General features: G+C 41.0%; 1 protein-coding gene across 1 annotated transcript in view; it reads right to left on the reverse strand.

Moving 5' to 3' along the window:
- CLSTN2 (calsyntenin 2) overlaps positions 1-19,424 on the reverse strand; it is a 395,403-nt gene extending 375,979 nt beyond the window's left edge. The window contains exon 1 of the mRNA XM_054166362.1: positions 19,206-19,424. The gene's annotated coding sequence lies outside the window, so the exon portion shown is untranslated. The remainder of the gene's footprint in view (positions 1-19,205) is intronic.
- Between the last annotated feature and the right edge of the window lie 786 nt (positions 19,425-20,210).

A 20,210-nucleotide genomic window follows, 5' to 3' on the forward strand; every position in this document is an offset into this window, starting at 1 on the left:
ACCACATTTTGAGGCAAATTCTAATGCAAAGTCATCTTATTGAGAACTAATTTTGTACTGCCTTGGGCCCTAAACCTCCTCTGCAGAACATGCATCATGATTTTACAACTGAAAGCCTAGCTTTGACTCCTTTACATTCAGCATCCTCTACTGACTTCAGTGAAGAGAAAAAATAGAAAAAGACATTAGCCACTATAATAAAAGGAATTAGAATTTGATGCATATGAATTCCAAGAACCATCTGTTTCTAAAACCAGCCATAAATATCATATAACAAAAAAGAATGTATTACTTTAATGATAACAGCTTGTCACTTCACCAGATCACTAAGAAATGCCTAAGACATCTGAATGGCCTGCACTTCAAGCTATTTAGACATCTTGCTCACAAGAATTTTAAATGACATATTGATGGATCTAATAATTTCTTGTTCTCATTAACAAACATTTTCCAAGGTGGTCAGTCCATTGCTCTATGCATCCACCAGATCTATTTCCATCAGAAATCAAATAGCAGGTTGAAACTTAAGTACAATAATTTATTACATTAAGAATACACAAGGTATGTACATGTGTATAAACAATACATCATATGTACTAACCATACACAGTATTTTTAAAGTAAAATCCTTACTTGAGGGCTCAAATCATCCATTTTCAAAAAGTCAACTTAATACGGTAACTTCCATAAGTCACTCTTCAAATGTATTTTGAAGGAGATAATAGTGTTAAAAATTCATTTTTAGAGTAGAATTTTGATGAACAACTTAGCAAATACATTCAACTCCTAATCATATATATATACACACACACACCCCCTTAAGCAAGCCTAAGCCTTGGACCAAGTAATTTCCTTCAGGCGCTGGCACACCATTTTGTATGAGAAGTGTTTGAGTTACAACACAAAATACAGCACAAAACATATGCAGTGAATTTTGTTCTGTTATCAGCTACATTCAGATGTGTTAGTGATGAAATTTTTTTCAATCCATTTTCTCTCCAGAAAGGAGTACCCATGCTGAGAAACAATCTTGGCCATCATACAGACAGTGAGCATCTGAAGCTCACTGTTGAGCAAATTATCAACTATCTTTTTAGTCTTTTAATCACACTTCACCTTCTGCAAAAGCTTTTTTCACAAATCCCACTTATTTTTAATGTCCTTGCCAATCACGTCATGATATTCATTACTCTTGTTAGGACGCAAACAAAAGTTCACTGGGATGAGTTCAAAATGACAACAGTCTCCTCTGCAAAAGGGTTTGTTGCTTAGTTTCACTGAACTCTATGGAGTCATAAATTGTATCACTGACTTGAAAGGACTTGGCAATTAAACAGATAACCTGAACGGGCTGTCAGCATCTAAAGAATAAGAGAATGGCTGAAGCTCTAGAAGTTTCTGGCCTTTTCCAGAAACACACACAAAAATAATTGTTGAGCCTAGGACAAACAGAAGGCAATACTTTCTAATACATTCTCCCAGACTCAAATGATACTCATCTGTTGCCTTTTATTTTTACAAGCTGATTGCTTGTAGCAGGCAAAGACGACCTGGTCCGGGGGGGGGGGGGGGGGGGGGGGGGGGGGGGGGGGGGTACAGCGGCCACACCCAGGCTGCTGGTCCATCGGCACACTGACACCAATGTGGTGGATGGCAAATGGCGTTTATTGCTGGTTGTTATCAGCTTTTATAACCTTGGAGTTACAATGTCACATCCGTCTGCTTACATCATGGCCTGAGTACCATAGGCTACAGAAAACCTTATCTACACGTACAGCACGTAATCTTCCGTCTGCAAGTCCCTAGCTACCACACTCATCAACAAGATTTCTTAATCCAGGGACCATATCACCATTTTTGTCACTCTCTGCATATTACAATACATTTGTAACCTAAAGGGTGGCTAAAACTAATGCAATAAAGACACCTTCTAAGACATCACTATCAATCATGTTACTTGGCCAGGCAGTAATTTGATCAACACAAGATTAGTAAAACAGTTTTGCAATCCTGACTCACACAAAGATAAAATTTGGAAATAAATCAATTATTTTGTTGGTGGGTTTTGGTTTTGTGGTTGGTTTTTTTTGGGGGGGGTTTCATTTTGTTTTTACTTTTCTACATTTTTTTAAAACTACTATTATATGTTCTAAACTTATGGCACCATGTAATCTGCAAACACTCTCTCATGACACTCTACTGAGTTACAAAAAGGGTATTAACAAGCCTCAGGAGACTTCAGCCCACCTACCCTGACTTTTATCATGGGAACAATTCACAAGGAGTCTGCAGAGTTCTCTTGCCTGTGCTGAAGGCAGGTTATTTTTAAAAACTGAAGACAAAACCCAGCTTCACAATTTGACAGGAAAGAGAAACATTAGCTAGAAAAAGAGGAATAAAGTCAATTATAAATTTTAATTAGCTTTCCAAGCTATTCAGTGAATGTTGGTACTCGTGAATAGCAATCAATACCGCATGCTAGTGATTTGGTATGCAAATAAAGCACTTCAGCAGTATTATCCCATCCGAAAGTTAATACCCTTAAAAAAAATTTAAAAAATCATTTGTCCTTATTATAAAGGAGAAGGAAATAAAAAACACCGAGAAATTTATTGGAAATTGAGCTAGCTCTACAAAGGTACCTTAGAGCAATTCCCACAATTTGGTAGAGAAGATTCTGATGCCTAAATACTTTTGAAACGTCAGTTTACCGAGCAAGTTCTTACTAAATTTTGTAACTAGATCTGTGATTTGATATTCAATTTGTAAAAACAAGCATGAATCCAGCCAAAGTATTCCCAACGAACTAGGAAGGACATTGTTTTTCCTGTAATAGCAAAATCCTTCAGCTCAAAGTTATGTAGCCCTTGGAGGCTTATAGGCTACTATGGCATCTCATAGGACACAGAATCACAGAATGTTAAGGGCTGGAAGGGACCTCAAGAAGTCATCTAGTCCAACCCCCATGCCAAAGCAGGATCACCTATACCAGATCGTGCAGGAACTCATTTAGGCAGGTCTTAAATATCTCCAGAGACAGAGACTCCACAACCCCCGAGGCAGCCTGTTCCAAAAAAAATATATATATGTTTTTTTTACCCCTTGACATGGGCATTAACACTAATTAATTTGATTTTTTCTTCACACACTCCCCTCTCCTTCTCCCCCCTTCAAGAGTCCAACAATATTGATGAGAGTTTGTCCAGGAAGTTGTCCAGGGCAGTAATTCCTTCTCTGGGTCCTCTGCACTTGCAGGTCTCAGCCACCACCAGAGATGGAAGCAAGAGCAGGATATGATGCCTACATGCTCCTACCCCCTTTCTCCCTATGTGAGGAGGGACTAGCACAGCAATTGGTGCTTCCCAGGAAAAAGGCAAAATCACTTACAAGTAGTAGCCCACTGGCACTTTCCTACTATGCATTTCCTTGCTTGCCTCCCTCCCCATCATCAGTATTCTCCTACTGTGCATGCAACAATAGCTGAGAAAGATAGCTACTCATTATACACAGGAAAAGACTGTAAACAGCTCCCTTTGCACAGATTACAGCCAGTGTTCTCCAGGTCCCAGGTGGTTCAACTCCCCCGTACAGTATTTAGCCTTCAATCTCCTCCTTTGTTCAGCAGAGTCATTATACTCATTGCAGCATAAAAGTTAAAAGGTCAGAAATGTATTCTGGGATGATTGTAATTTATACCAGAGTAATTGCTTATGTGGAATAATAGTTAAATCTCTAATGTGGAGTCAGTCTAAAAGAACTGGGCCAGACTGGATCTGGAAAAAAGATACCCAAGAAACATTTTGTGAAGATAAACTCAAAAGTACATTACAATAATTATACAGTCACCACTTCATAGAAGATACTTCAGAATAGAAGGAACTAAAAGGCAAGCTAAATTAGCTTTCCTTCTATGTCCCTCTTTACCCCTCAGCTATTCTCAAGGTTTTACTAAATTCACTAGTCTGCCACAAGTGCATTTTATTATCTTCCAATCACACAGAAGCTGGTCTATAAATAAGTTTCCATGACACACCTTATTCCCTTGTCCTAATTTATTTTTAGGATTTGTGGCCTAAGAACCACTCCTTGAAATATAGCCAAGGCAAGATGCCCAAAAGTTTTACAGAATTTCAATGTCTTCCAATAAGTCTGAAATCTTTGGAGACCAAGTTCATGAACACCAAGGCTCATGGCTCCTAGCTCCTCTCTGTTCAGGTTTGCAGTGCTGGAAGCCCACTGAAGCCACAGAAACCTCAGAACTCAAATTGTCAATGTCTGCTTATCAAAATGACATGCTTGTGATCCTCTTCTGTTGATCTTGCTGTAACTAAACATGCTCTAGTGTACAAAATAAGATGTATTTGAAATTACTATTGTGAAATACTTCCTCATACACAGCATTATTCTGTACAGAAAGCATTTATATTGTTCAGATTCAAGTGTTCTAAAGGTTAGTCTAAACCATGCATGGGCTTAGCTCATCACGTTCAAATGGAAAGTTTAAGAAAAGATTCCTGCATATTAAGATTTATCCCCTAGTAAATTCCATTTTAACTGAAGGAATGTATACTCTTTAAGACTAGGAAACAAGACAGAAGTTTTCATCTTGTAGAATCTTGTAGCCCTGGAAATAGTAAATATTCCTCTGGAGTTATGACACAGATGCATTTTTCAGGATCATCTCAAATGAAAGCATTTCCCAAATAATGGCACCTTTCAGATACATGACTAATTCACTTCTCAGAGTAGATCAAGTAGGCCAAGAAAAGTGCACAATGCACCACTACTGCTGGAGCATGCTCTTCTTAAAAACAAGGCGCTTGTAATCATAAAAATTGACCACATAACATTTTGTTGCCACCTACATCCTACTGCACCTACATCTCCTGCAGCCTCCTAATCATAGAATAATTTTGTTGGAAAAGACCCTTAAGGTCATCTAGTCCAACTGTTAACCCTGACCTTACAGGTCACCATTAAACCATGTCCCTCAAGCTGAGCACCACATCTACTTGTCTTCATCCCTGGAGGGATTTCAAAGACTCCACCAACTTCCCAGGGCAGGCTGTTCCAAGACTTGACAAAGCCTTCAGTGAAGAAATTATTCCTCCTGCCCAACCCAAAGTTCTTTGGGTCCTCTTGTCCTATCACTTGATACATGGGAGAAGAGACTGACCCCAACCTTGCTACAACATCCTTTCTAGTAGTTAGAGAGCAGTAAGATCTCCTGTCCGCTGCCTCTTCGCCAGGTAAAATAACCCCAGTTCCTTCAGCTGCTCCTTGTAAGACTTGTGCCCTATACTCCTCACGAGCTTCATTGCTTTCCTTTGAACACACTCAAGCACCAAAATGTCCTTCTTGTAGTGAGGGGCAACCAGCTAAGCGCAGCAATCCTGCGTTCAGTACAGGATCTGCAACCTGCAAAATGAAGCTAGCAGTAGATTCCAACACTGTTTCTATTGCCCAAGAACAAGTGTCATTGCGGGTTCAGCTCCAACTGCACAGAAGAGAGTGGGGAGATAAAACTTTTGAAGCAAGATTCATACTAAAAGACATTAGACTTTTACCACTTCCCCCTAATATACAGACACACAAAAAATTCCAGATGTGTCTGATGAGCTATTCCTGCAAATACTTAGTCCAGAACTGAGAAAAATGACACAGAAGGCACACTGAAAGCTTTCAACAAATTAAAAAACAAAACCAAAACAACAACCAAAAACCCACCACAGACAAATCCATGTTCCCTTATCTTTAGTAAAAGGACAACAGCTTCAGCTGCTTTAAAATGGCATGACTTATGTCATCTCAAATTTTATCCCTGCTTTTTAAAGGTATACATTTTCAGTTTGTCAGTGAAAACATTGAAAGTGACCATAGTAAGAGGCTTCAAGTACTGAAACAGGAAAAACAGAAAACTAAACATTTGGAAGCATGCAGGGAATTATTTTTCAATTTACAAATTTGTTGGAAGTTACTATTATTTATTTACCAAGACTGATATTTTGAATCCTGCAAGAATTCATGTTGTATATTTGTCTCAGTCCAGAGAGGGAAGGAGACTCAGTTCTTTTGAATATTCCCGTGTTGTGAAATTAGAGGCACAAGCGAGGCCAAAATATCAACCGCTAGACTATTTATTACATAAATAAAATGGAAATAAGAAGGGGAGAGGGAGAAGATAGAGAGGAAGAGAGAGAAGAGGAAAGGAATTATATTACCAACACCCCTCACCCCCCCACCCAAGTCACTTCGAGTCTGTGGAGGAAAGGTGCTGCAGGAGATGCTGGGTTTGTAAAGAAATGGTGCTGAAGCTTTGGCTGGAGATGAGATGTGATCCCTCTGGGCAGCCTGGGTCTGTAGAGAAAGGGTGCTGAGGCTTTGGCTGGAGAATAGATGAGGTCCCTCTGGGCAGCTTCTTCAGCTCCATGAGTTGCAGCAAGCGGAACTTAGGACACGGAGAGAGGGTTCAGTCTGCTTCTCCCAGGCTCCACGGCCTCTTTTCTCCGACACAGCCTTGGCCCGGGCTTTTCCTTCCTCCTCAGCAGCATGGTCCTCCTTCTGTTTTACTTCCTAAGCCAGTAGTGGTCAAGTCTTTTAAACAGTTTTTAGTCCTTAGGTATGTGTCCAAGCATCGTCCCTCAGGAATTCAGGAGCCAGAAAATCTTCCTTAGGTAAATACCCAGGTATTGTTCCCCAGGAAATCTTTCTGTGTATTCCTGTGTGTTTAGGCAGGAGTCTAGATGGAGGGGGGGAGTGCCTCCACCTTCCCCTTCTCCATCTAACCTGCCCACACACCTATTACACATCAGGAAACAGGTGGGGAGTCCATTGTCTCACCACCCTCCCTTCCTGGGGGTATCTGATAGCTGGAAATGATCTTGTCCTGAAGGCGTGATGGCTGGGTCCTTGGGCCATTGTTGTAGGCCAGCTGCAGTCCAGTGTTATCATGATGCAATCGCAAGGTGATTTGCATCCAGGATTGGTCTTTGTACCTTCTTTCCAGTGGCTCTGCCCAACAACATATTGTCTGAGCAAGCAGCAAGTGATTTTATCTTTGAGTCACACAAGGAGTTTAGACTCTTACAATATTCAAACCTACACAGACAAAAAAAGTTGTTTATGACAGTATCACCAAGGTTGGAGGAGACCTCAAAGATCATCAAGTCCAACCTTGTCACCACAGACCTCATGATTAGATCACGGCACCAAGTGCCATGTCCAATCCCCTCTTGAACACCTCCAGGGATGGCGAGTCCACCACCTCCCTGGGCAGCACATTCCAATGGGATTCATATTGGGCATAGTATCTTTTAGTATTAGAAACAGTTACATACCCAACTAACAGAATGACACTTTTTGAGGTAACTTTGTTCCCACCAAAAATATTCTCTCAGAGGTATTTTTTTGCTACTATTCATAAGTAGCTCCAAAACTTTTTCATTTTCTGATCTCTACAAATTTAGAGATGGACAGCTGAATGATAACACAAGCCTACTGAAAACAGACTTGTTTTTCTGGATTATTTTTTGCAGACATTGGAAGTGGCTCACTGACCCCACAATACCAAAGACAACAGAACAGTCTAAAGGAGAGGTGCAGAGGAAAGGAGAAAATAAATTTAAAAAAAATTTTTAAAAATCAGTTTAAAAAAAAAAAAAAAAAAAGCTTTGAACTGTTACTCTTCAAATTATTTTGTCCCAAGATCTATGTCTCATTTTGTGCCTTTCACTTCAACAGAACACTGAAGTAATTGCACTTTGACCTTTCTGGTTTTTTATGCCTACACTGTTTTGAAGGAAGAAAATGATGGATACTACAATATCCAGTGCTCTTCCATTTAGGATACCAAATCAACAGTTTATGAGTCTACCTCAGTTAGATTAATAAGACCACTATCATAATACAGACTTTTTAAAGCATCTTAGCATAAATCACACTGACTTAAACCTTTCCAGATTTTCTTTCTCAGCACTAAGTTAAAATTCTGTTAACCAAGATCTTAAAAGTTCATTTTCTTCTTCCTAAGACTGACAACAATGGCACGTACCATCTGTTCAAGTGCAGTTCAGGAATTTTTCAAGTAGCTCTCAAAAGCAAAAGGGGGAAAAAAAAGTGCCCTTCAAATGTGATTACCACACAATTTCTTCAGGAATACCTGTAATATTATCATCATCAATATATTTTTTCAGATATTGACCTTTCCTAGCAGCCTTAGTGAAACAAACTCCAAAACAGATTTTAGAAACCACAGGTGTCTATCCACAGAAAACTATCAGAGAGCTCAGAGAGTATTTTAACTGTTTCACCAACCCCTATTTTGCAAGCAACATTTGTAAACAAGAAATGCCACCCCGATTACTGCAATTTTGCGACCCAGTGTAGACAAAGTGTAGTCCTCTATTCCAGTTAGTCAGATTATTTTATTATTGGATTTGTAATAATTAAGTATAATTCAAAAACCATCCACAAAGTTATGAGGGAAATGCTCATTAATTTATTTGTGTTTGGAAGCTTTCTTGATATACCTGTATTAGTTTTTCATTGTCCCTCATAATACAAGTAGTGTTTATTATCTTTTAAGGAATAAAATATAATATTTCCTTTGTCTCTTGACTTCAGAAGCTGAAGTGTTAAGTAAAAAAGGCTTGGAAGTCCATAAAAACATCTCAGGTTTTTAAATCCTTGTAAGGTAATAACAGTCGGAGACAAGTGCAGTACATATATAAACACATACACCCACGTGTAGTATTTATAAGCATGTGCATATTTCAGTGAGAGGAGAATCTACTCTAATAAGGAAGAAGAAATCAGTCACAAAGGAACCAGAGCCCAAATTTTGTCACCTACTTCCTCACTTAAATTTGCTAGTAAATGGGTGATGGAGGAATGCTGATCAGCAAACACCACAATCTTCATGTTTATATTTGTTGGCAATTTTCTTCAAAGGAAAAAAAAGTTGTCTCACTCCATTTTAACTGCCCTAATACATGTATAGAAAACAGCAGTAAGGTAAATAAAATGTCATTCTTCGTCACTATTAACAGAAAAGCAGGTGAGCACTATTTATATTTGGGATATCCAACATCAAGTAATTAGATTTAAAAGAGCAACGATAAAAAAAAATTGACATAATGAGTACAGTTGGAACCTTGGGAAACTGCAGCATTGCTTCTCTTTACTCATCAGATTTAGGTGGTAACAGACAGGAATCATGGGGTTGGGATGGAATAAAGTCAATGGGGAGACAGACTGCTTCATTACAGATACTGTGAAAGTCAACATAGTGAAGCATTACCATACTTCAATCTGCAGGATAGCCATCTTGGTCAACTCTTCACTTAATAGTTCTAAGCTGAATGAAAAGCACTTTGAAAAGAACAAAAAAAAAATCAAGAATTGTTCTATTGACTCAATAAATGCAGTTATACCACAGGAAGCCATAAATTGAAAGAGATTAAATCAAACATCTCTGCTCTTTGGATAAAGGCAGCTAATAGCTGAAGCACATTAAAAGCTTTGAAAGAACTGTTTACATTTATACTGAAGCACACAAAGGATGAAGCTCCCACTCCACTGAGACAGACTGCAAATCTCACATCGATTTAACAAGGGTCAAGATTTCATATACAAAGACCAAACATCTAAATAACAGCATTTACTGCTAGGAAACTGCAATTCCATGCAGAACCATCTTTACAATCAATACAGACAGAAGTTATGTTAAAATGTATTGAAATTCAGCATGTGCACTACACCAAAAAAAATGTTTTTAGACAATAGGCAAAATTCTCTTTGACAGCCGTGGAGTCTTAAATGATACACTGGTCAGCTTGCACTCCAGCTGAATGATCTTGAAGACACTTAGTCCCACAAGGGCTCGATAAACCGAACCATTTTTACAGTCTTTGTCATTGCTGCCAAGCACAAATGTCTTTCTCAGCTCCAACTAGATCAAAAAGTCAAAAGCAGGGATATTTTGCCACCCAGCAACAGAATACAAAAGATTGTTACACAAACTCCAGCAATTTCTTAGAAGATTTATTCATCTCCTACATTAAGCAGGATTTCAGAGGTGGGTAAATCCCATTTAGATTCAGTGTGATTTAAACATAAGTGATAAGATTTTACTTGATCTCTGTAGGTCCCTTCCCACCTCAAAAAAATAAAACACAGAATCACAGAATGTTAATGTCAGTTATTGAGAATGGCAAACGTCAAACAAAATGATGCAGTTAGAGAGATTAATATTTTTCTGACTACAGCTTTTTAGCTGATTTTATCAAGTCAGCTCACAGTTTTGACGCCATATTATAACGAGATCTGTGGTGACAGGTTGGACTTGATCTTTGAGGTCTCTTCCAACCTTGGTGATTCTGTGATCATGTTTTAACAACTTAGACTTGATAACTCACTTCCTTAACCAACAGCTATAAGCAGCCATCTTATTCATTTTTATTAGATTATATACAGCAGAAAATAGGAAGCAATCTAGAATGAACTCTAAGGTACCCCTCAGAAATCTACACTTAAACATTTAAAACATTTAAATTCCCCTCATTAATCTTGACTATACAGTAAATGATCTGGACGAGGGCATCGAGTCCATCATCAGTAAATTTGCTGACGACACCAAGCTGGGCGCAGGAGTTGATCTGCTGGAGGGTAGAGAGGCTCTGCAGAGGGACCTCGACAGGCTGGGCAGATGGGCAGAGTCCAACGGCATGAGATTTAACACATCCAAGTGCCGGGTTCTGCACATTGGCCACAGCAACCCCATGCAGAGCTACAGGCTGGGGTCAGAGTGGCTGGAGAGCAGTCAGGCTGAGAGGGACCTGGGGGTGCTGGTCGACGGTAGACTGAACATGAGCCTGCAGTGTGCCCAGGCAGCTAAGAGGGCCAATGGCATCCTGGCCTGCATCAGGAACAGTGTGGCCAGCAGGAGCAGGGAGGTCATTCTGCCCCTGTACACTGCACTGGTTAGGCCGCACCTCGAGTACTGTGTCCAGTTCTGGGCCCCTCAGTTTAGGAAGGAGGTTGACTTGCTGGAACGAGTCCAGAGAAGAGCAACAAAGTTGGTGAGGGGTTTGGAACATAAGCCCTACGAGGAGAGGCTGAGGGAGCTGGGGTTGCTTAGCCTGGAGAAGAGGAGACTCAGGGGTGACCTTATTACTCTCTACAACTACCTGAAGGGAGGTTGTAGACAGATGGATGTTGGTCTCTTCTCCCAGGCAAGCAGTACCAGAACAAGAGGACACAGTCTCAGGCTGTGCCAGGGGAGATTCAGGCTGGATGTTAGAAAAAAGTTCTATACAGAAAGAGTGATTGCCCATTGGAATGGGCTGCCTGGGGAGGTGGTGGAGTCGCCATCACTGGAGGTTTTTAGGAGAAGACTTGACGGGGTACTTGGTGCTGTGGGTTAGTTGCTTGGGCGGTGTTGGATTGGTTGATGGGTTGGACACGATGATCTTGAAGGTCTCTTCCAACCTGGTGTATTCTATGTATTCTATGTATTCTATGTATTCTATGTATTCTATGTATTCTATGTATTCTATGTATTCTATGTATTCTATGTATTCTATGTATTCTATGTATTCTATGTATTCTATGTATTCTATGTATTCTATGTATTCTATGTATTCTATGTATTCTATGTATTCTATGTATTCTATGTATTCTATGTATTCTATGTATTCTATGTATTCTAAATTCACAGTTTATGAAAGAAAACAAAACACTGAAGCACTGCAGGCATCCTAGAGGTGTCTGCTTAGAGCCCCACAGCACACAAGCACACTTCTCCCCAACTGGGTATAGTTATCAACATCCTTAAATAGCCTAACAGAAAATAAGAAAGAAAAAAGTTTTGCAGTCATTTAGAAGAAGCCAGATGACAAGAACAGAGTTCACAAACAGGGAAATAAAGGTTCACTTTCTTCCAGCAGCAGGGTTTACTCTGAAGACTTAACTGCATCAAAGCATGCTTGGCATGTCCACATATCCTTTCCAAGGGTTGGGGTACACTCCAGTCTTGCACTGGAACCTCACAAGATATGGAACAGAAAAATTGTGAAGTGTTCTTTCAGATTTGTACCATTTCATACAGCCCACAGTTCAGTATGTAGGCAATATGCACATATGCAAAATTAAACCAGTTGACAATAAACACAGGGTACATACAGGCATGCTTTTATATACACATCCTGAACACTACATAAATCAAAGAGCAGACATCCTGCTATGCTGTTCTGCAAGAAGTACCTTGGAGTACAGGGAAGTGAATGATGCTGCAGAAAGTGCTTTATGCGCTTCTTCATAAAGTGACAGACAAGTAACCCTGCCTCTGCATACAGTGACAGATTTAACAGCTCTTCAAATCACGCCGCAAGTGTCTCTTGCAAAATTCCTAACTTATTTTTATAAACACCCTTTCCAAATCATGACAACTTTTCTATTTTTAAATCATCACAGCACACTGAACTCATAGATAAAAGTCTAACAGGATCAAACCACAAACTTTAACTTTAGTCAGAGAATATTTTCTTTTTGATCTAACAAATGTCTTTCCTGGGTTTGGCATTAGGTTTCTTTTTCCCACCTCTAGTTCTTTTCACACTGTGTCCTCTTTTTAGGCTTATTACTTTGACTCCTGCTTTTCAAAATTGTCAACAACGTTCACCTGTTCTCAAATTTTTAACTTAAACAGATGGAGTCCAGATTCCTAGTTGCCCTCCTCTCTACTCCAGCTGCAGTTATCAAAGGTACCAATACAGCATTTAACATGGGCTTGCCAGTGTGCTACTTAAAACCTGCATCTGTGGAAATTGAAGTAGTGTGCCAAGTCTGAATAAGCCAGCATAAACCCCCTAACAAAACACCCAAACTGTGCTCAGCAATAAGTGAATTTCTGAAGTCACAACCCCCACATTTATTGGGCTTTCTGGTAAAGACCATGGACAGAGTCATTCCAAAGAAGGAGGGAAAGTTGGAGCTAGTATCCTCCTTAACAACACCCAACTGCAAGTGCCTACAGAAAAGAAAACCACACATACACACACAAATGCAGATCCTGGATAGTCTCCCAGACTCCCAGCAGTAGGTTGCATGAGGCCACTTCTACTTTGTACTTTAGGCATACGATGAATTTTTTTTTCCTCTCTCCTTTCATTAAGCTGTACAATGATTTGCTGAATCCACCTGAAAGTTTAACATCTACAACACCCTGCAGCTTCTCCCATAAAGAAGGGTTTGCCAATAAGCTGATGTGGTGGCTTGACACTGGCTGGATGCCATTCTATTACTCCCCTCCTCATCTGGAATGCAGTGGAAAAACATAAATAAAAAGAAAAAAATATAAATAAAAAGGCTCCTGGGTCAAGATAAGAACAGGGAGATATCACTTAATTACAGCATGGGCAAAACAGACTAGATTATGGAAATTAATTTATTGCAAATCAACTCAGAGCAGGGTAATGAGAAATAAAATCTGAATCTTGGAACACCTTCTCTTCACCCCTTCTTTCTTCCCTGGGCTCAGCTTCACTCTCGATTTTCCCTATCTCCTCCCACTCAGCAGCACAGGGACTGAGGAATAGGGGTTGCGCTCAGTTCATCACACCTTATGGTGAGGACTCCTCCTTGTAGCTCCCCTGCTACCAATAATCTTGCTAAGCAAACCCAACACAGATGAATAAAGACCATTTCACACGGTTGTCAAACACTGCACCTTCCAAGAAGAGCAACTAGAACACAACTGAGCATGGGAATATCCCTAAGAGGTATGGCTGCAGGGGCTGCCAATGAAGAAGGGCTTGCTAGTCTACAGTCAGCAACTGCTAAGAGGCCAAGGAATAGCATAAGGCACCTAAAGTAGTATCTTGGGTGACAAAACACTTTATTAGATACCCACACTGCCTCAAACTCTTGTTTCTTCTCCACTACCAAAATCATTGCAATGTTTTCTGAGTAGTTTGAAACTCAGGTTTTGGGATGACCTTAGAAGGGCATTATATCCATTTCCTGTAGCTCTTTACTTTTTGTCCTACCCACAAGAGAATGCAGAGAACAGGATTTTGTCCCCTACAGTGCAGAAGCTGTTTACATACCTGAAAACTGTTTGCATATTCCTCAATTCTTTCATTCATATAACCACAACTTCTTCAGCACATCACATAACTTTTTCTGGACTTACCAATCTTCTTGTTCTCTTTGGAACAAACTCAGCTGGTTGAGATTCTACTGGGAGCGCAACATCCAAAACCAAAGCTTTTTCTCCAGTAGAATCTCGAATGATGAATGTATTTACCAACCCTGTTACTATCTTATAAAGTAGCCTGTTGAAATGGACTGCAATTGCTTTGAAGATTATTTGGTTTTCTGTTGATTTTGTTTAATAAATCAAAAGGGATAAGAACATTGACAGACTACAAAACTACCATTTGAGCACAATCACTAGGAAAAACAGGTAAGCCTTTGTATGTATCTCCCCTACATCCCTCTTATTTCAGAGGGCCCTTTTTTAAAGGTACCCAAGGGGAAAGAAGTCTCTGAGAAAAGCTACACTTAGTTTATGGTCCTCTCCACAGACAAACCATAAACTGAAGCCAGGCCAAATCTCACTGCTATTTGATCGCAAAGTTTGTCTTTTCAAATTACACTTACACAATTTTAAGTAACATTAAACAGGTTTGGAATGTCAGGAATTTATTATTTGCCATATCTGCAAAAATAGGCCATGGACAAGAGGGAACTATGCTTGGCACTAGCAATTAGCTTGCTCATTTCACAGTAGGGAAGCTTTCTCTCCTAAATTAAGTGCTAGCTGCACCACTCTATAAGAGCCAGCCAAGCTAGTTGCTGCCTTCTAGGAAACAAAAGAAATAGAAACAAATCAGTTTGAGACAACTAACTTAAAATGAGGACCAAGAGGTGTCCAAGAATATATGTAGAAAGGGATGAAAGTAAGTGTATTTGAAGCTGGAATAGAGCTCTGAAATTACTTTCCCAAAAGGTCCTGTCAATCTGACATTAAAAATTCAATACATAAAAAGTGTTTGAGCAAATTTACCCTCTAACATTTTTATCAGATATTAAATAACACTGTCATGAATCTTTATTTTCAAGAGCCCTAGGAATAACTTCTATTTCATAACATACAACAAGCTATAACTACATAGAACTAGTAATTTACACTCTGCTTTTTTATTGCCTTATGGAAGGGCAGGAGCACTGGATCATCAATAAATATTTCCAGTTTAACAGTAAATACTCACAACAAGATGACAGTGCCTTTGAGAGCTTCTCCTCATCTTTCACACACTTCACCAAACCTTTAAAAGGTGGGAAAATGAGGCTACTTTCAAGCATGAAATTTAGCCACAAAAATATCTACCAGGTGCACATACTGCCTTCAAACTCAGAGGGCTGTCACTTCAAGACAAAAAAAAAGCATGACAAAACTGACTCCACACTGCTTTCATGTCACATCATGTTTGGTGACAAAAGACATACCTTCCAGGGTGTTCAAGTGGCACACAGTTTGCTTTGAATTGAAATATGCTTTAAAATCTTTGAGATCCTTCAGTTCCCAGTTTCAATACCTTTCCAAATATTACCATTGATAATGAAACAAGCATGGTTGGCAAACATTCTCTAGCTGTGCAATGAAAACTTAGCTATAGTTGTCAGTCTTCTGTGCTGAAACACCTGGGTACTAAAGCAGTTATTAAGCACCCTAATATTTATCTTTTGAGATCTCAAAATAATTACCTTGACACCCAGACTTCATCTTCAAATGAATTTTTATCCTATGAGACAGAAGAGTCACTTCTCATGAATTGCTTTTCAATCAAAATGCTTTGTAAAAAACTGCTCCTGAAAAGGACTATTCCTATCTCCACCTATTGGTTAGGCAATGGAAATATGAAACCACTGACATATCTCTTCCAGGGTTTCTTGGTAAGCTACAGAAAGCAAGGATCTCTCTGCTTCATCCTCTATCATCTGACCCAAGCAGTCTGCCAAACATTTTTTTCTCCTGTTTTAGATACAGATGAAAAGGAGATTCTCAGTTTTTATCTCTTTCCCTTGAGCTGACATAGAAAAGTACTCTGATATTATTTATTATGAAAAATATTTATGAGAAACCATTGTGATGCAAAAAAAATTCAGACACTGTGATTTCTCTGGAATATTCTCAAAGATTTTTCCTTCAAATCCTTCTCCCAGGCATTATGATTTCTTCCACACAGAATATGCTGGCTCTTGTCTCCCTGGGTGAGTTGTTTTTCTACCACTGATAATCATATCAGATGCATTCACATAATAGACTTGCCAAGTGGGACTGAATGTTCCATTGATTTAGAAATGTCTTGAATGACTAAGACTTCAAGGTTTGCCCATGTAATTAGTTTAATTGGAATTAAATATTCTTCCTTATTCAGATCACTGAGATGCGTTCAGATTACTTAAATTCTTAAAAATTAAGATTAAAATAATGTTTATGTTAATGAAGCTCAAACGCAGTCAAACTTTAAGGGCTGACTAATTAGGTCTAACAAAGAATTTGAATGTAACAACCTTCTTTACAACTTCACTTATACACACTAGAATAAAATAATAAATAATTTAAGAGATCAGCCTCATGGTGGTTTGTAAAGAGATATGCTGCAGGTAGTTATTTCTCCTTGCTTAAGATGAAATGCACAAATGAATTTTGAATGTGCTGGGAAAAAAACCCCAATAACCTTACCCTTCAGCATATTCTATTTTATACAACTGAAGACCATGAGAGGCTGTCCATGCAATTTCCAGACATTGTTAATGCAACTCCAATAATACAGAAAGTGTGCCTCTCTGTCTTATTGAATCAAGCTGTCTGAAAATAATTTAAGGAAACCAATTTCGTCTGAAATGATGATTTTATTGGAATCTGTGATAAAGATCCCAGGGTCCACAATCTGCTAAGAAGCTAAAAGAATCACAAACTGCAAAAGAGTCCTTAATACAGATGAAGTTCTGTAAGTGACCACCTACTAAACATTCTGACATTACTTCTTGTAGTTGTTTTTCAAAGGAAAACTTAACAGAGTCTTGGTTTTTTTCTTTCTGTGGAGAATAAATAATTTTTGCAGCCTGGACATGCTTTATGAAAGAAATTCTTACTTTCTGCTGAGGGAATAGTGAGAACCAGGACTGTTTCTGTAATCCTTCTCCCCACCTCAAAAACATGGAGGTAAAGGAGGAGGGAATTTGATTTTAAAATGAGAAGCAGCAGAGCACAGCAAAGAAGATGAAATAGGGTGAGATTTGTAATCATTATCTTAGACTGTCTTTTCTACTCGCTAAAAGCACAGGAGGAACTTTGTACGCATGGTGTCCTTCCTGCATCTCCAACCAAAATCACCTACTCTCAAGCTAAAAGTCAAATTTATGGCTATAGTATCAAACTTCTCAATTGCACACAAGAGACCCACAAAATGCCTTTTGAATTAAAATTTTGTCATACAGAAAAACATAGAGCAAGGAATAACCAGCACCAGACCTTAATTTAAATAAACCGTTTCTTCTTTCCTCTACTAATCAGGTAAAGGTAAAAAGAAATAACGGAAGAGTCCACAGAGATAAGTATATCAGTGATATTAACTGCATACAGCACCAAGATATGTTAATTCCCTTATTAATCCTGCATTAGTGTCTTTAATGACAACAAACTTTAAGAAACAAAATGCGTTAAGTAAGACGAAAAAATTTACATCACTTAAATATCAGTATAAATACCAGTAAAGTGTCTATTTTCACACACGAAATAGTGGTCAATTGTGGCTTCCGTTATTCAAAAATGCTCTTTGCAGCCCTCCAGTGGTCAAATGCAAAGTAGAACCCAACAAGCAAACAGCGTTTCTGATGAACTACGGGCAGCATTTAAAGATCTCCCACGGAGTAAAAACTCACACGCTTTTCTAAAGAAGAGATCCATATAAAGGAGATCATGTCCTCAAAACACATTAAAAAAAGAAAAAAAAATAAAATTCCTCTCCATCAACATGTTCAGGGCTGTCTGTTTTATCGCACAGTTAATCTGCCCAAGAAACACTGTGTCCCACCGGGACTCAAGGTATTCTTTGAGTTAGTAACAGAAGTAGCAACTCATTTCCTACCGTTAATTTTATTTGTACAGGTACATCTAAATAAAGTTAGAGCTGGGAAAAAAACAACAAAAACAACACAAAAAAAAAACAAAAAACAACAAAAAAACAGGCTGCCCACTAAGTTAACACTTACGCAGTTATGGTTTTAAGAAAAATAAGAAAAAAACGCATGAAACGCTGACGTTTTCGCTTCTCATACACGTGCACGGGTGAAATATAAAGTAGAATCTCAGCAAAACTAAGAAGACCAGAATTGCTTTCAAGTAACACAAAATAAACAGAGACCGAGTTCTCAAAACTAAGTTTTTAAAACTTGGGGTAGAAAGTCGAAGCAGACGTGCAGGAAAACACTGCCAAGAGAGAAGGAACCAGGGGAGAGCAGAGCTGGACACCTGAGAGCCCGGAGCCACTCGGACAGGAGACCGCACCTGAGGGAAGCCGAGTAGGAGCTCCGCAGAGCACCAGCTCCCCACAGACCCGCCCCGACCTGCGCTGCCTCCAGCCGCGGGGTGACCGGGGAAGCCGGCAGCGGAGCAGGGATGTTCTGGGTGACCCGTTATCACATCCTCTCCCAAAACCGCACAGTTCGCATCCTCTTCTCCCGTTCTCCTTTCAGCCCCTCAGGACCGTTTACTTCGACGCGGAAGACCTCAGTTTACGCGCAATCCGCCCGCGCCGTACTTCGGGCGCGACCCCGCAGCACCGGGAACGGCACCTCCCGCTCAGCTCCGTCGCTTCTAGCGTCCCCCTCCCCGGCGCCACCGGGCATAGCCAAAAAAGTAGCAGGCGGCGAGTTGTGGGGATACCCGCACAACCTCCCAGACCCCAGACTTTCAGCATCACTGCCTGCTCGGGGAGAGCCGCGCTCCGCGCCCGCGTGCCACGCCGTGAGGTGATCGCCCCGGCCGGCCCCGCTCCCCGCGCCGCGGGCTCTGGCACCGCTGTCATCCCCCCCACCGCCGAAAGACTTAGGGCCCGTCTTCAGGCTGGGGGACAGCGGCACCCCCGCCCCGTCCCCGCCACTCCCGCTCGCCCCGGGGCCGCTGCCCGCGCTACCTGCCTTTGGCGGCGAGCGGGCTGCCCAGCCCCAGCAGCAGCAGCGGCGGCAGCAGCAGCGCCGCGGGCCCCCGGCAGCAGCGGCGCCGCCGCATCCCCGACACGCCGCCCTGCGCGGCAGCTCCCGGCGGCGGCTGTCTGCGGGGCGAGGCAAGGCGGGAGGGCGGGCGGAGGCTGACACTGCCACCGCCGCCGCTCCGTCATTCGTCCTCACTGTCAGCACCGGGGCGGCTCCAGCTCCCGCCCCGGGACCGCGGCGACGTCACGGGGAGGGGATACATGAATATTCATGAGGGGAGGCGGGGGGCTCCGGGCTCGGCCGCGGAGTCGCCCGTGAGGGGAGCCGGGGTCCCTGCGCACCTGCCAGCGCAGGTGCCGTCCTCACCCCGCGCACGAGCATCCGCAGGTGTGGGCTGGGCGGCCCCCGGACGGGCGCGAGCGGGCGATACAGAAAGGGGAGACCGCGAGGGGTCAGGGGGATGGGAGAAGGAATGAACACAATGGCAGGTGATGAGAGATGGGACGGGAGGAGCAAAACAAGGCTTTGGTGAGGGATGCAAATTGCATCAAAGCTGGGAGACGCTGAGATGGTGGCAGGCAGGAAGGAAAAGGCCAAAGATGAAAGCAACAGTTTAGTAAATTCAGAGGAGAAATAAGTGACCTTGGAAACATAACATAGTAAGAAAGCTTGGCAAGGGAAAGTGAAAACCCACAATCACAGATAGGCAGGGATTGGAAAGGGCCTCTGGAGATTGATTCTGTGATCTGAAATCATCTAGTTTGTTAAAGCAGGGTCATGTAAAGCAGATTGCACAGGATCAAGTCCAGCTGTGAGAGCTACAAGGAATTACTGCAAGGTACCTTATGCCCTGCAAAATCCCCTCCCTTCTTCAGCCTTGTCTCATTTCTGCTGTATTTCAAACTGCTCATCAAAGCCACCTAACTATGGAAAGCAAGTACTCACCACAAGATCACAACACTAACATGTGCTTCTTCATCACTTGA

Source organism: Dryobates pubescens, chromosome 13 (assembly GCF_014839835.1).
Source record: "Dryobates pubescens isolate bDryPub1 chromosome 13, bDryPub1.pri, whole genome shotgun sequence".
Taxonomy (NCBI): domain Eukaryota; kingdom Metazoa; phylum Chordata; class Aves; order Piciformes; family Picidae; genus Dryobates; species Dryobates pubescens.